Consider the following 16,030-nt stretch of genomic DNA (forward strand, 5'->3'; position numbering starts at 1 on the left):
ATCTATTTGCATGTTATAATGTAGTCTCAGTAGAAACATTTTTCATTTCTTGTTGAGTACAGTAGGTTTGTTCCTGGCTAAAAGTGAATATATAATTAATGTGAGGCTTTTATAATGTAAATAATATATGGCAATGAATGATCTTTTAATTAATACGCTTTGTGTTTTATTTAAAATGTGCTTTAGAACCCCCGGTGTGTAGGGGAGAGTAGCAAGGCCACGTCCTTGGGGTCAAAATGTTATTTGGTCCTGACCCTCTCCTCAGGCCCCACATGTCATGTGTGGATGTCTACACAGAGTGTATGTGTAGAAGCAACTCTCCTTCAGAAAGTCTGCTGTTCTGTAAACTATTTCTTATAGTGATGGTATTACATAAATAACTGCCCAAATTAGCAAAGCAATTTGCCCGGCTTAAACAACTCTAGAGGCAGAAACATAGACAAGCATAAAAAAAAGCAAAGAGGGAGAAGTAAGAGTGGGTGGTAATATAATAATAATAATAATAATAATAATAATAATAATAATAATAATAATAATTTCATTTCCATGCCGCTTTACATTTTTAAGGGGAAAAAACTCAAAGCAGATGACAACCTACATTAAAACATTAGATCAAACAATCTAGAAGGAAACAAATATGAAATATACATTCAAAGCAACATAATGGGCAACTAAAATATTATCTCAAAAGATTTCAAAATGAAACATTTTGAAGGAGGTGAACTACTAACTGCCCATTTATCGCAGCAAAGTTAACCAGAAAAGATATCTTAAACATTTCGAAAGAAAGCATTATTAAAGGAAGTCAAATATAAAATGCACCTTTAAACCAGCGTAATTAGCAAGGACCCTATATCGGGAAAGTTTTAATATCTAATGTTTTACAATTTTTCATGTGCTGTAAGCAGCCCAGAGTGGCTGGGGAAACCCAGCCAGATGAGTGGGGTATAAATAACAAAATTGTTGTTGTTGTTGCTCTTGCTGCCAATCTTGCCCATGGTGGTTCATAATGGTTGGCGGCTGTGGAAGCTCAGGCTCGATGACCCGGGTCTGCACTAAGAGACGGGCAAAATGGTAGACAAGGCTAGGCCAATTCTTTCTGCTCTTTCCACTGTCGTTTGGTATCCTCCTACCTCTCCTTTCCTTCATGTTCAGTTAGATCTATGAGCTCCACATGTGTAGTCATACCTCGACTTGATGTAGCTTCGGGATAAGTATTTTTGGGTTGCGTGCTGCGGCGACCCAGAAGTAACGTAGCACGTAACTTCCGGGTTTCGCTGCTCGCGCATGCGCAGACAGTCAAAATGACGTCACGCGCATGCGCGGAAGCAACGAATCGCGACCCACGCATGCGCAGATGTAGGTTGCGTTCGCTTCTGGATGTGAACGGGGCTCCGGAACGGATCCCGTTCGCATCCAGAGGTACCACTGTACTCAGTGTGCTGGAAGACTGCTAGATCTCTGCTTCTAACATTGCGGGAGGATATAAGGAAACTGCGCAGAACCCAAGCCGTATTTCCGGGGCCCTGAACATGGCTTCCACCATGTTATGACCTTCCCAGAGGTTTGTTGGGTGGGTAGCAGCACCATAGTGGTAAGAACTAGATTGGGCCCAGAGGCACTGTGGGGTTTGTTTGGAGTGCAGGGCCGTTATTTTTAAAAAATGCAATAATCAAAAAGTTGCTGGCAGGAGGGGACACCAGCATGCTGGGTGATGTAAAAAGGTAAAAAGAGAAAGGAGTCCAGTCAAAGGCGACTATGGGGTTGTGGCACTCATCTCACTTTCAGGCCGAGGGAGCTGCTGTTTGTCCACACACGCAAACCAGAGCGCACGGAAATGCTATTTACCTTTCCACCCCAGTGGTACCTATTTATCTACTTGCACTTCGTGCTTTCGAACTGCTAAGGTTGGCAGGAGCTGCGACAGAGCAACGGGAGCCAGTGGCATAGCGTGGGGGGTGCAGGGGGGCCCGGCCCCACCGGGCGCAACATCTGGGTGGGGGCGCACTCGCAGCTCTCTGGAAGAGACTCGAGTGCTAAAATCCATGGGTTAGGGGGCGCAAATTACTTGCCTTGCCCCGGGTGCTGACAACCCATGCTACGCCACTGACGGGAGCTCGCCCCATCATGGGGATTCGAACTGCCGACCTTCCAACTGGCAAGCCCAAGAGGCTCAATGGTTTAGCTGTTGACCTTGAAAACAGTGGCACATACGAGTCTCTCTTCAGTGTTCCCTTACTCTTAAGTTGGCAGAAGTGGAACGTCACATTCTAGAGATTCCGTATTCTAGGGGAGAATTGTTGCTTTCCAACTTTCCTTATCAGCTCCTGGAGATGTTTGGCTAACTGTTGTCAGATTGCAATGCCAGATTAGATGGATCTTTTTTGTGTGTGTGTCAAGGGAGTGTGTGTGTCAAGGGAGCCGGCGTACAGCTTCTGGGTCATGTGGCCAGCATGACGAAGCTGCTTCTGGCGAACCAGAGCAGTGCACGGAAATACCATCTACCTTCCCGCTGGAGCGGTACCTATTTATCTGCTTGCACTTTGATGTGCTTTCGAACTGCTAGGTTGGCAGGAGCAGGGACCGAGCAACGGGAGCTCACCCCGTCATGGGAATTCGAACCGCCGACCTTCTGATCGGCAAGTCCTATTGTGGCTTAGACCACAATCCCTACTGGGCCATAAATCCCTTGAGCCTTGGATCCCTGTGTGACAAATAGCTGTGCGTTTGGGGGGTCCTCTTGCCTGCCGTACAGTATGCAGCGCAGGCTGTGTTCCTGTGCCATTTAATGCAGCTCACGGCATCCAGACAGAGAAGACTTCGCTGTTTATTAGGGGATATATAATCATTTAAGCCTGACTAAGCTTCAAAGCCCTAATGCGGGTGTTTGGCCAACAGAAATGAGATGTAAATTTGCACTGAATAGCCACTGATTACAGAAAGATGATTAATGAAAGATTTGAAATTGATTTATGGCTGCAGTTGTCAAGGCCTTCGCCACGATTGTAATATTATCTGCGTGAAAAGCTCTTGGCAAATTAGAGACAAGGGAGGCAGGGTGAAATAACAGGTTTTCTGTCAAAGGACCGCTGCATTGTGTGGTTCTGTTGTCTGGTCTTGAATGACACAGGGCTGAGACCTTTTGTTTTGTGTGCCAAAAGATTGCAGCATACAGAGAGGCCTGTGTTTTCGAAAGTACTGGGAGAGCTGAAGACCAGTGTTTTGTCACAGCATTTTCCCTTAATGGGCCTGCAACTAAACTCCCCCCTATTTTTTTTGTCTCTCCCAGGCAATATGAGAAACTAACCGACAATAAGCTGAAGCATGTTTTTCAGGAAAGTTTGGGGGAAGATTCTTGGTGTATATTCAGCATTTCTGTGTAATCCCTTTTCAAGCCCACAGCTGAGATACCCAAGAGGAATAAAATTTGACTACCCTTACTGACCACTGGTTCTGTTAGCTAGGGATGATGGGAGTTGTAGTCCCAAAACAGCTGGAGGCCCAAGTTTGGCCATCACTGGCTGAATATTTGTCAGCAGGTTCCTCTGCTTTCCCAAAAGAACAGAGAACCTACTCTCCAACATTTCAGTGTGGTGTAGTGGTTAAGAGCGGTAGTCTCGTAATCTGGGGAACCGGGTTCGCATCTCCGCTCCTCCACATGCAGCTGCTGGGTGACCTGGGGCTAGTCACACTTCTCTGAAGTCTCTCAGCCCCACTCACCTCACAGAGTGTTTGTTGTGGGGGAGGAAGGGAAAGGAGAATGTTAGCCGCTTTGAGACTCCTGAAAGGGAGTGAAAGGCGGGATATCAAATCCAAACTCTTCTTCTTCTTCTTCTCCAATGAAAATATGGATGTCCTATTCCATAACAGTAACAATAGCAATAATTTCATTATTTATACCCCACCCCTCTGATTGGGTTGCACCAGCTACTCTGGGCGGCTTCCAATATACAGTGGAAGGTACAAGGTACAGTGGTACCTCTGGTTACAGATGCTTCAGGTTACATACGCTTCAGGTTACAGACTCCGCTAACCCAGAAATAGTACCTCGGGTGAAGAACTTTGCTTCAGGATGAGAACAGAAATTGTGTGGCGGTGGCGCAGTGGCAGCGGGAGGCTCCATTAGCTAAAGTGGTACCTTAGGTTAAGAACACTTTCAGGTTAAGAACGGACCTTCAGAACAAATTAAGTTCTTAACCCAAGGTACCACTGTATAAACATAATAAAACAGTTAACTTTTTTTAAAAAAAATTTCTTATACAGGGCTGCCTTCAGATGTCTTCTAAATGTTGTATAGTTGCTTATCTCCTTGGCTTGGGGGTTGTATAATTCCACACCCTCCAATATTTCTCCGATGAAAATAGGGACGTCCTACTATATCCTTCAGGGATGCAGGTGGCGCTGTGGTCTAAACCACAGAGCCTAGAGCTTGCCAATCAGAAGGTCGGTGGTTCGAATCCCCACAATGGGGTAAGCTCCCGTTGCTCGGTCCCTGCTCCTGCCAACCTAGTAGTTCGAAAGCACATCAAAGTGCAAGTAGATAATTAGGTGCCACTCCGGCGGGAAGGTAAACAGCGTTTCCGTGCGCTGCTCTGGTTTGCCAGAAGCGGCTTAGTCATGCTGGCCACATGACCCAGAAAAACTGTCTGCAGACAAATGCCGGCTCCCTTGGCCAGTAAAGCGAGATGAGTGCCGCAACCCCAGAGTCGTCCGCAACTGGACCTTACGGTCAGGGGTCCCTTTACCCTTTACCTTTACTATATCCTTCAGCATTTCTCCAATGAAAATAGGGACAAGTGGGATATCTTGGGATCAGATCAGAAACTGGGACAGCTTCTGTAAATCCGGGACTGTCCCTGGGAAAAGGAGAATTGCCCCTGACCTTGGGCTAAGTCTGAAAAATACTGGTGAGGTCAAGGTGGGCTCTATCCAGCTTGGAGCTGAGAAAGGAACCCGGAAAACAAGCCCCTGCCAACACAGCTCTTCAAAGTTGGGCAGGCAGGGCATAAAAGACTTGCTTTGCCTCTGCACCTGATCGGTACTCTGAGCCCAGAATGCTTCTTTAAAAGGAATCACATTCTCTGCCGGCTACTTTGCCACCCTTACGTTGGAAAGGGTCTTTCAAACTCACAGCGCAGAGCCATTTCATGCAGTCTCAACGAGCCTCTTCTTTTGAACCAGCGAAGGATGTTCTTTTTCATCAGTTTGCTCTCCAGCATTCAAGGGAAAGGAGGAGTGGGGTGGGGGAAATTCACACAAACGGCAGTGGCAAGAAAGGTGACTATTTGCCAGCTTAATATAGCTATCTGCTCCGCTGCAGACAAGCAGAATCTGAAGGAAGTCTGAAAGGCAGCGCAGCCTCAAAGCTGCACCCTGTTCTAGCCCTTAACTTTCCTCTTGTGGGCGAGCTGTCTGCACACTCACGTGCCTAGCCTCCAAATCAAGTCCCTTCCCTGAAGTACATGAAACGAATGAATTTTGATTGTGTTTAACTGTGACCTTTGCCTAGGAAAGGGTTGATGGGACAGGAGAGAAGACGAGGCTTGCTACCAATCTGGGTGCCGCTGCGTTGAAAAGTGTGCCCTGTTTTATAAGGGTGGGGGTTGGTGCAGGTCAGAAAGCGGTTTTTAAAAATTGCAGGGAAAAGCATCTTCTGCAGCAGTGCTCCCGAGAAATGTGTAAGGATAGCAGGGGAGGTTAATGAGAATCTGAGCCTGGAGGCAAGCTGGAGAATTAGTCAGGCCTCCAACTTAAATGCTAGGTTTGGTCCCTTGATATTCAGTATGTACCTGGCATTCCATGGTATAAATGAACAAATTCTATTGGGCACTATGATCAGGTCTTATCAGATCTTTTTTTAAAAATATATATGAGAAAACTTAATCCATATTTTAAATATTTATGATTCTGAGCTGTTGCAATATCTTTTTTTAAAAAAAGTCCCGTATTCCATCTGCTGTTTTTTGCTTAATATTTCATAAGTTTATTAATACGGAGCCCAGTCTAGTTGGGGAAAATATTTTACTTATCATGTGCAGTGTGCCTGTGCCAAATACCCTGACTTTCTGGCTTTGTAGAATTGGTCCCTTTCGCTGTGTTTTTCGGAGCAACATCTGCTCAGTTGCAATTGGATTTTCCAGTTAACTCTAATTGGAAGTTGGGGCGCAGTTGGATGCAAGCTGGCCCTGAAAAGGGGGCTGGCTTTTCAGTGTTGATAAAGGCCGAGGTGTGGCACACACCCACTTTGTGGTGACTCAAAACAAATAAATAAGCAAACCCGGATGACCGATGCCTGGGGGAAGTCCAGATTTGGAGTCTGAAAGCGGGATTTCCACACAGCCAAGGTATTGTTAGGAATCTAGGGGTGAAAGACACCCTAAAATTCCAAATTAAGCTAGTGGTAGAATTTATGTGTGGGATGTGGGTGGCGCTGTGGTCTAAACCACAGAGCCTAGGGCTTGCCGATCAGAAGGTTGGCAGTTCGAATCCCTGCAACGGGGTGAGCTCCCGTTACTCGGTCCCTGCTCCTGCCAACCTAGCAGTTTGAAAGCATGTCAAAGTGCAAGTAGATAAATAGGTACCACTCTGGTGGGAAGGTAAACGGCATTTCCGTGTGCTGCTCTGGTTTGCCAGAAGCGGTTTAGTCATGCTGGCCACATGACCCGGAAGCTGTCTGTGCACAAACGCCAGCTCCCTCGGCCAGTAAATCGAGATGAGCGCCGCAACCCCAGAGTTGTCCGTGACTGGACTTAACAGTCAGGGGTCCCTTTACCTTTTGGAACTTATGTAGGTTTGGCGTATTAAAGCCAGGAAATAGCCAGACTCGTGTATTTAGGATAGACCCAAGTGTGTATTTGAGCCATGCTAGACCTTGCCAATCCTTTAATAAGCCAAGTGGTAGAGCTGATTAAGCCAGGACTGGCCTGCTGTGTGAGGTGTTAGGTTGGGGTAATGGGTTATTAGCAATATCACAGAATCATAGAATAGTAGAGTTGGAAGAGACCATGAGGGTCATGTAGACCAACCCCCTGCAATACAGGGATCTTTCACCCAATATGGCGCTTGAACCCATGATCCAGAGATTAAGAGTCTCTACCAACAGAGCTATCCAGTACCAGGGATCAAAGAACCTCACCATAGTGGGCAAAACGGTGAGACCCCTTTGACTGGAGAGATAAAAGCCAAGAGCTTAAAGAGAAGTGATGTGGGCAGAAGCTTAGTGCAGAGTGTTGGGAGTTAAGCAGCAGAAGTAGAAGCAGTTAGAAGCAGTGGGGAGAGAGGGCCAAATAGCAACATTTGACAATGAAGGGGTTGGAGTCTCCTTAAGTGAAATGCTTAAGAGCCAGAGCCTCTTGGGGTTCTGTGGACCCCTCCTACATAGGCTCAGCTCAGGGATGCGGGTGGTGCTTAGGTCTAAACCACTAAGCCTCTTGGGCTTGCCGATCTGAAGGTTGGTGGTTCAAATCCCCGCGACAGCGTGAGCTCCTGTTGCTCTGTCCCAGCTCCTGCCAACCTAGCAGTTCGAAAGCACACCAGTGCAAGTAGATAAATAGGTACCGCTGCGGCAGGAAGGTAAACAACATTTCTGTGAGCTCTGGTTTCTGTCACCGTGTTCTGTTGCGCCAGAAGCGGTTTAGTCCTGCTGGCCACATGACCCGGAAAGCTGGACCAATGCCAGCTCCCTTGGCCTGAAAGCAAGATAAGCACCACAACCCCATAGTCGCCTTTGACTGGATTTAACTGTCCAGGGGTCCTTTACCTTTTTACCTTTAAGCTCAGGTTGTATATATGTGTAAATGACCATATATCATAAAGATACCACAGTCTCCACTGTGCCTGATTTTTCCAACAAGAAGCACAGACCCTGGGTCTGTGTTTGGAATTGCCTGGAATATCTCACTGGAGCAAATGGGGTGCACCATGTACTCCTTGGAGACAAAAGTGGGATGTAGATGCAATAAATAAGTTCATCTGCTTACCTGCTTAAGATAGCTGGAGGGGCCAGCCAGAAGCAGATATCAGTTGCCAATGTGGCACCCAGAGATCTCCATGTGGTTGCAGTTGGACCCACACCAGTAACACAGTGCGCCTGGCTAATTTCTATCACTGAGCAGGTCACAAAGGGATAGGGCGAGCAAAGGCTTTTGGGTGGCACGGAGACTTGTCATCCTAGCTTAAACATGTCAGAAACCCATGATTTGGGTTGCCAATGTGGGTGACTGGGTAAACTATTTTAGGATACAGAACTGCGACCGGGAGGAGTTCTGATGGACTAGCTTGACAGAAATGCACTTCTCGTGTATTGGGGTTGGGTCAAAGTGTGTTTGTGTTGTCATCTGTGTTTGATGATCGTCTCCTTTGGGAGGGATGCTTTTGTGATTACACATCTGTGGTCGGATGGCTTTTTCTTGGGGGAGGGGTTAGTGTTATGAATCTGGGGATATAACAGTCCGTTGGGCTCATACATTCGGCCAAGGGTCATTTCATATTTCTGGTGAGGGGTGGGTGGGGCAGATCCAGGGTTTCCTGATGCGTGGACCTGTGTGATGCACACTTTTGCAAACCAAAATGCATTTGTCAGCCAAAAACGTATGGAGAAAATTCTGCACTGCCCCAGATGCACTGGGTAAATTAGGACACACACACACACACACAGAAAATCAGTCTGAATCAGTTGATGTCACCGTTAAACCAAATACAGATGGAAGACAAACCACACTATGAGTCATTAATACTTAATATACTGCTAGTCTGCTCCAGAAAAGGAGAGTACATCCATTTTCTTATTTGGGCAACTCGCGGCAGCAAAATTAGCTACGAATGGTGGGGTGGTGAGCAGGTTCATAGCCTAAATTTGGCTTTTAATAAACTCCTTCAGCCTTGGTAGTTGGGATGTATCTTGTCCTCTAGCAGAATAAGCAGCCAGCCAATTTCCCACCTTTACAAATTGTACCTAGCCATTCAAGCAAACATTTGCCTTGACAGGAGATGTTTTTGCAGCCAGCATTTTAAAATTAGCACTTGAACCTGAGGCTGGTCTGCCACATGCTGTGTGCCTTGTATTTTTAGTAGTACGTGTGATATCTTGGTCTTTATCACTGTGCATTTATATCTGAAGTGAATAGTGTGGTTGGCAGGGGCTGTGAGCCTCCCTCCCTCCCGTTAACTCACTCGCTGTTTTTCGCCCCTGAACACTTACGATTCAGAAATAGGCCTTGCTTATATAAATGATTTAACACCAGGTAATTGAAATGCATGTATGTTTTCCTTCTCAGGTTGTTAGAGACTTGGAAGAAACATTTAGCATCAAATTAATGTCACATGTTCTGGGGTTTAATCTCATAGATAGTTAAGTTACGGATCTTGCAGTCATGTGGCGCTCAGACAATTTGAACTGGGAAAAAGCCCTTCAAGTGTGCTGCAGTTTCTTTTTCTGTTATGTGGCGTCCTAGCTGGTTTTTCTTTTAAATCACTTTTCTGATTGTAAGCATATGGCACTCCCTGCCATTGGATGGGGAATGTGCTTCTAGTGCAGAGCTCTCAATCAATCAATCAATCAATCAATCAATCAATCAGGGCCGGTCCTATGAATGGCTATTATCCATGGTCGCTAAATGGATCCTCCATATTCAGGGGTCTTAGGTGGAGCAGATGGGGCTCAGCATCTTGACTATGCTACCACTCAGTGGATTTGTAACTGGCTGACTGACCGAACCCAAAGGGTGCTCATCAATGGTTCCTCTTCATCCTGGAGAAGAGTGACTAGTGGGGTGCCACAGGGTTCTGTCTTGGGCCCGGTCTTATTCAACATCTTTATCAACGACTTGGATGATGGACTCAAGGGCATCCTGATCAAATTTGCAGATGACACCAAACTGGGAGGGGTGGCTAACACCCCAGAGGACAGGATCACACTTCAAAACGACCTTGACAGATTAGAGAACTGGGCCAAAACAAACAAGATGAATTTTAACAGGGAGAAATGTAAAGTATTGCACTTGGGCAAAAAAAATGAGAGGTACAAATACAAGATGGGTGACACCTGGCTTGAGAGCAGTACATGTGAAAAGGATCTAGGAGTCTTGGTTGACCACAAACTTGACAAGAGCCAACAGTGTGAAGCGGCAGCTAAAAAAGCCAATGCAATTCTGGGCTGCATCAATAGGAGTATAGCATCTAGATCAAGGGAAGTAATATTGCCACTGTATTCTGCTCTGGTCAGACCTCACCTGGAGTACTGCGTCCAGTTCTGGGCACCACAGTTCAAGAAGGACACTGACAAACTGGAACGTGTCCAGAGGAGGGCAACCAAAATGGCCAAAGGCCTGGAAACGATGCCTTATGAGGAACGGCTAAGGGAGCTGGGCATGTTTAGCCTGGAGAAGAGGAGGTTAAGGGGTGATATGATAGCCATGTTCAAATATATAAAAGGATGTCACATAGAGGAGGGAGAAAGGTTGTTTTCTGCTGCTCCAGAGAAGCGGACACGGAGCAATGGATCCAAACTACAAGAAAGAAGATTCCACCTAAACATTAGGAAGAACTTCCTGACAGTAAGAGCTGTTCGACAGTGGAATTTGCTGCCAAGGAGTGTGGTGGAGTCTCCTTCTTTGGAGGTCTTTAAGCAGAGGCTTGACAACCATATGTCAGGAGTGCTCTGATGGTGTTTCCTGCTTGGCAGGGGGTTGGACTCGATGGCCCTTGTGGTCTCTTCCAACTCTATGATTCTATGAACCTGGGAAGCTAGCCCATCTGCGAAAAGAAAAACTCTGATCCTAAACCTTCTGCCTTGAGGGATCTCTTCGGGAAAAGAAAAGGTGTAAGGACTGAGTCCTACACAAATCTGGAGTGGAGCCCCTAAGATGGTTGGAGGGCATCTTGTGTGTGCCTCCTTCTCAGGGGCGTAGGAAGAGGGGGCGGGGTGGTGGTGGTATGCCCTGGGTGTCATTTCTGAGAGGGGTGACAAAATCTCCCCATGGCGGATCGCTGTGCTGCCCCCCCGGGCGTTGATCGCCCCCCTGGGTGCCAGTCACCATGCCAATTGCCCCAAATGGCCACCGGCCACTGGCTCCAAGCCATCCGCCTACTGCCTCCCCCCCCCAGCTGTAGGGCAGAAGAGGCCCCGTGGTTCGCTCTGCTCCTGTGGGTGGTTTGCCGTGCCCTGGGTCCCTGAGAGGCTTTTAAATATACTCGGAGTCGAGAGTGGATTTCATGCTCTTTATTCAGCTCATAGTGGTGAGGAGGAACGGAAGTTCCCCCAGAATGTCTGCTTTATATACATTATTTACACAATGGACCCCATGTGATTGGCTAATTCCGGGATTCTCCTGTAGGCCAATCAGGTTGCGGATTCACTTCCACCTGCAGCTGGATTGGGTGGCTCCTGTGGACCAATCAGACTGCTGCATTCTGGGTCCTATTGTTCTAGGACCAATCAGACTTTTGCATTCTGAATCCTATTGTTCTAGGACCAATCAGACTTTTGCATTTTGGATCCTATTCAGCTCAGTACATAACAGGCTTCCTCCACCGCTGGTCCTTCTGGTAACTCCTGCAGCTTGGTCAAAGCTGGTGCCAAACGTATTGCTCTGTTTTCTTTTGGACCAGCTTAGCGAGGCCGAGAGGGGAGTCTTGTCGTCTGGGCATCCCAGGAGCTCCATACACACTGCCCAGGCTTGCATTCTGGGAAGATAATTTTGGTGCAGCACTGGTTTGACTTAACCCCTGGAGGAGCACTCCATTGTCTCTTGGGACAGATGGAAGCCAACCAGGTGATAAGAACAAGGCTGCTGCCTTCAAGGCCTGCTTGTGGATTTTTTGTGGAAGCCTTTGGAAACGGAATCAGGATTCTGAACGAGAGAGATTTTTAGCCTGAGTAGTGATTTCATTTCATTGAAAAGCATTCATACGCTGTTTAGTATTTCAAAAATCTCTAAGCAGCGTACAGTCCCAAAACAAACAAATGATATACAGTGGACGCTCGGGTTGCGAACGTGATCCACGCGGGATGCACGTTCGCAACCCGCAGCGGCATGTCTGCGCATGCGTGGGTTGCAATTTGGCGCTTCTGCTCATGCGCAAAGTGCAATTTAGCGCTTCTGCGCATGTGCGACTGCCGAAACACAGAAGTAACCCTTTCCGGTACTTCTGGGTTTTGGCGGTCCACAACCTGAAAAAACGCAACCTGAAGCGTTTGTAACCCAAGGTATGACTGTATCACTGAAACAAAAACGCAACCTAAAACTAGTATAGCAGCAATGTTAAGCACCTTCTTATTATGTTGAAAAGTTTCATAGCCGTTTGATCAGTTCAATGCCTGGTGATTCCTTCTCTTTATTTCATTTAAAGTGCACTGATGTCTGGCATGTTAAACCTTTTGCAGTGGGTTGTAATAGAAATCTTGGGAGGTAGCTGTAGTCTTGTTTGTGCTGCAGATACGAATGGCTTGGTGGTGGGAGGTAGACTGGAAGTTGCTGTCTTGCACTGAGATAGGAATCAAGGTACAATAATAGGGAAAGGTCAGGGTGCCTGGATAAGATCTTGATGATCTCCCTTGTGGGTTTGCAGAGATAAGCAGCCTTCACTCACTAGCAGCAGCAGGAGCTGCTGCTTTTTCATCTTGTTTCCTTCTCAAGTAACTTTGCAGCAATGCCAGACGGGAGAGAAAGGGGCAGTTATTTTCATCTCTGCTGAATATTCTGTTCAGAATGGCTGGTGGCAAGACCTCTGCTCCCCTTTATATATTGTTGCTAGGCAGATCTGAAAATTTGAGACCCATGCTTTCCTCCCCCTCCAGCTTTTTAAGAAGAGTCCTGCTCGCCCAGGCACCCCCAAACTCGGCCCTCCAGATGTTTTGGGACTACAACTCCCATCATCCCTAGCTAACAGGACCAGTGGTCAGGGATGATAGGAATTGTAGTCCCTAAACATCTGGAGGGCTGAGTTTGGTGATGCCTGGGCTAGCCAGACCAAGGGTCCATCTCTTCCAGGGGTGGGGAAGCTTTGGCTCTGCAGACCTTGCAGCTTCCATCATTCCATCCTGAACACAGACTCAGTCGGGTTACAGACTCTGCTAACCGGAAGTAGTACTGTAGCAGGAACCCCCCCACCCCAATCATTCTGTTTGTACAAACTTCACACACTCACACACTACATACGCCACATTTCTGTTATAAATTCATAGAAAATCAACCATACATCGGATTTGCACTGTTCCATTTTATTTTACTCCATATGACAAGAACTATCAAAGGGGGGTGGCTTGGTCCTGGTCAGCCATAATCCCTTCACCGTCTCAGCACATCCACAGGAGCCCTGCCCAGTTGCTATGCCAACCCTGATGATCCCAGACAGAAGACCATCAAGATCACAAAGAAGTTGCATATGGGAGTGGATTCAGCATGGACTGAAACAAAGGACAATGATCAGATCTTCCCTCTGGGGGCAGGAAACTGCAAACTCCCCTTTGTCTCCTGGAAGTGACTCATGGGGAGGGGGGAAAGGAGGAACTAGCCAGGTGACAGGACACTCAGGTTACCACCAACTCCTCCCTCAACCCCTCTTTTCTGTAATGTATGCATGATGTTTCTGGGGGCGGGCTTGACCTAGAGGAGGGGAATTTCAAAAAGTTTTTATAAGACCTTGCACACTATTTTTCTGGGTCTTTCCTCTCACCTGCAAGTGAGGGGAGCACCCTGTCGCGACAGTCTTTCTTCAATAAAGACCAAGCCTACAGGCTGCTGATTTGCTTCAATTTACTCTGGTTGGTGTCTTTACTTTTTGTCCAAGGGAGCCCTCAGATTTTTCCGGTAACAGTATCTCGGGTTAAGAACTTTACCTCAGGATGAGAACAGAAATCGCGCGGCAGCGGTGCAGCAGCAGCAGCAGCGGGAGGTCCCTTTAGCTAAAGTGGTATCTCAGCTTAAGAAAGGTTTCAGGTTAAGAATGGACCAGTGTTTTGTCACAGCATTTCCCCTTAATGGGCCTGCAACTAACCCCCCCCCCCATTTTTTATTTTTTTTTTGGTCTCTCCCAGGCAATATGAGAAACTAACCGACAATAAGCTGAAGCATGTATTTCAAGAAAGTTTGGGGGAAGATTCTTGGTGTATATTCAGCATTTGTGTGTAATCCCTTTTCAGGCCCACAGCTGAGATACCCAAGAGCAATAAATTTTGACTACCCTTACTGACCACTGGTTCTGTTAGCTAGGGATGATGGGAGTTGTAGTCCCAAAACAGCTGGAGGCCCAAGTTTGGCCATCACTGGCTGAATATTTGTCAGCAGGTTTCCCCGCTTTCCCAAAAGAACAGAGAACCTACTCTCCAACATTTCTCCAATGAAAATATGGATGTCCTATTCCATAACAGGAACAACAACAATAATTTCATTACAGTGGTACCTCGGGTTACAGACGCTTCAGATTACAGACACTTCAGGTTACATACTCCGCTAACCCAGAAATAGTCTTTTAGGTTAAGAACTTTGCTTCAGGTTGAGAACAGAAATCGTGTGGCGGCAGCGCAGTGGCAGCAGGAGGCCCCATTAGCTAAAGTGGTGCTTCAGGTTAAGAACAGTTTCAGGTTAAGAACAGACCTCCAGAACGAATTAAGTTCTTAACCCGAGGTACCACTGTATTCCTTTAGATCAGGCCCCCACATCCGCACGCATGCCTCACAGAAATAAATTTCTTGCTGGGCTGATTGGTGCTCAGGAGGCTGTAAATGAGCCCTCACGATGTCTGTAGCCATTTTCACAGCTGCTTCAACCAGATGCGGAGAGTAGCTTTCCGTTGGATCGCAACCTCTTGCCTGCTCAGCCTCTGGCAGCACACTTCTGGCCGCGGCAGAGAGGAGCAAGACAGCTGTAGCAAATATCCCTTGGCCAGAAGCAGACAGGTAGTGCGATGAGTTAGCAGGTGGGCAGACTGCACAGAAGACAGGTGGGAGACTCTTCTCAAGCGGCCGTTACAGAAATTTTTATAATGATGGGGGGTGTGTGTGTTGCAGTACGCAGCGTGTAACACCCCCCCCACTTTGTTCACACACAATGTCTCCTCAAAGCACCACATCACACACGGCACCACACAATTTCCAACGCTGTTCTGCTCAGGGAAAAGATGGCTACTGAAGGGGGGACTTGGGGAACTGGTAAAAGACAGCTATAATCCCTGAAACCTGGGATCAGGTAGACAGCAACCTTTTGCATAAGAGATCATCACTGGCACCCTGGTAAATGGGTGCCAGACAGGTAGTCATCCTGTGGACAATAGCAAACCATCAGGAATGGATTAGGTTCTTGGTCAGGACAAACCAGGAACTTGTAAATATTTTTTTTCAAACTTACTTGATGGTTGTGAAGTGGAGGTCAAGGGAAGGATGGGGGCAAACCTGATGCTAAGGTTTCTGTCACCAAACCCTCCCAATTTGTGATGTATGCATGATGTAATTTTAGGGGTGTTGTGGGTATCTTTGTAAAAATGATAAAAATGGGAGCCATCCTTTGTTCTGGGCTTCTTCTTGCTTCTCCCATGTGGTGGGCAACAGTCCTTTAAAATGAAGACCAGACCTACTGGCTGCTGTTTTGCTCCTATATTCCTGGCTGGTGTCTTTGTTTGATAATCCAAGTGAGCCTAAGGATTTTCCTATAACATGGCTTTGAGAACTAATAGCTAAAAGTCTCCCAGGAGCTTCTGGTCCTACAAAGTTCTATTTGTGGGCTCCTTTGTGACTAGATCATTGTAAAAGGAGGAACCATTTGTTACCCATTCATAACGTGTGTGCTTTTGATGGATCGCTACCGTGAACTAATAGACATAAGCGCCAAGTACCACACAACATGAGGATGGAAGGAATCATTGAGGCTAAGTAGTGCGGCATAAGAGAAACCAGTCAGAAAACAATGTGATTCTTCCTTAGTGGAGCTTTTATGAGAACATTGTTGGACACACGGCAGAGGGTGTTTGCTTCCTTACGAGCTTCACACGCCACACTAAACAATTTCTTCCCCATTGTCGAGGGAGCATCAAGCTA

The 16,030-nt window shown here is 46.9% G+C and overlaps 1 protein-coding gene across 10 annotated transcripts in view; it reads left to right on the forward strand.

Annotated features, from left to right (window-relative positions):
• Positions 1-16,030, forward strand: part of EPHA5 (EPH receptor A5) — a 232,952-nt gene that overhangs the window by 37,879 nt on the left and 179,043 nt on the right. The window lies entirely within an intron of this gene.

Source organism: Podarcis raffonei, chromosome 13 (genome assembly GCF_027172205.1).
Source record: "Podarcis raffonei isolate rPodRaf1 chromosome 13, rPodRaf1.pri, whole genome shotgun sequence".
In the NCBI taxonomy this organism is placed as follows: domain Eukaryota; kingdom Metazoa; phylum Chordata; class Lepidosauria; order Squamata; family Lacertidae; genus Podarcis; species Podarcis raffonei.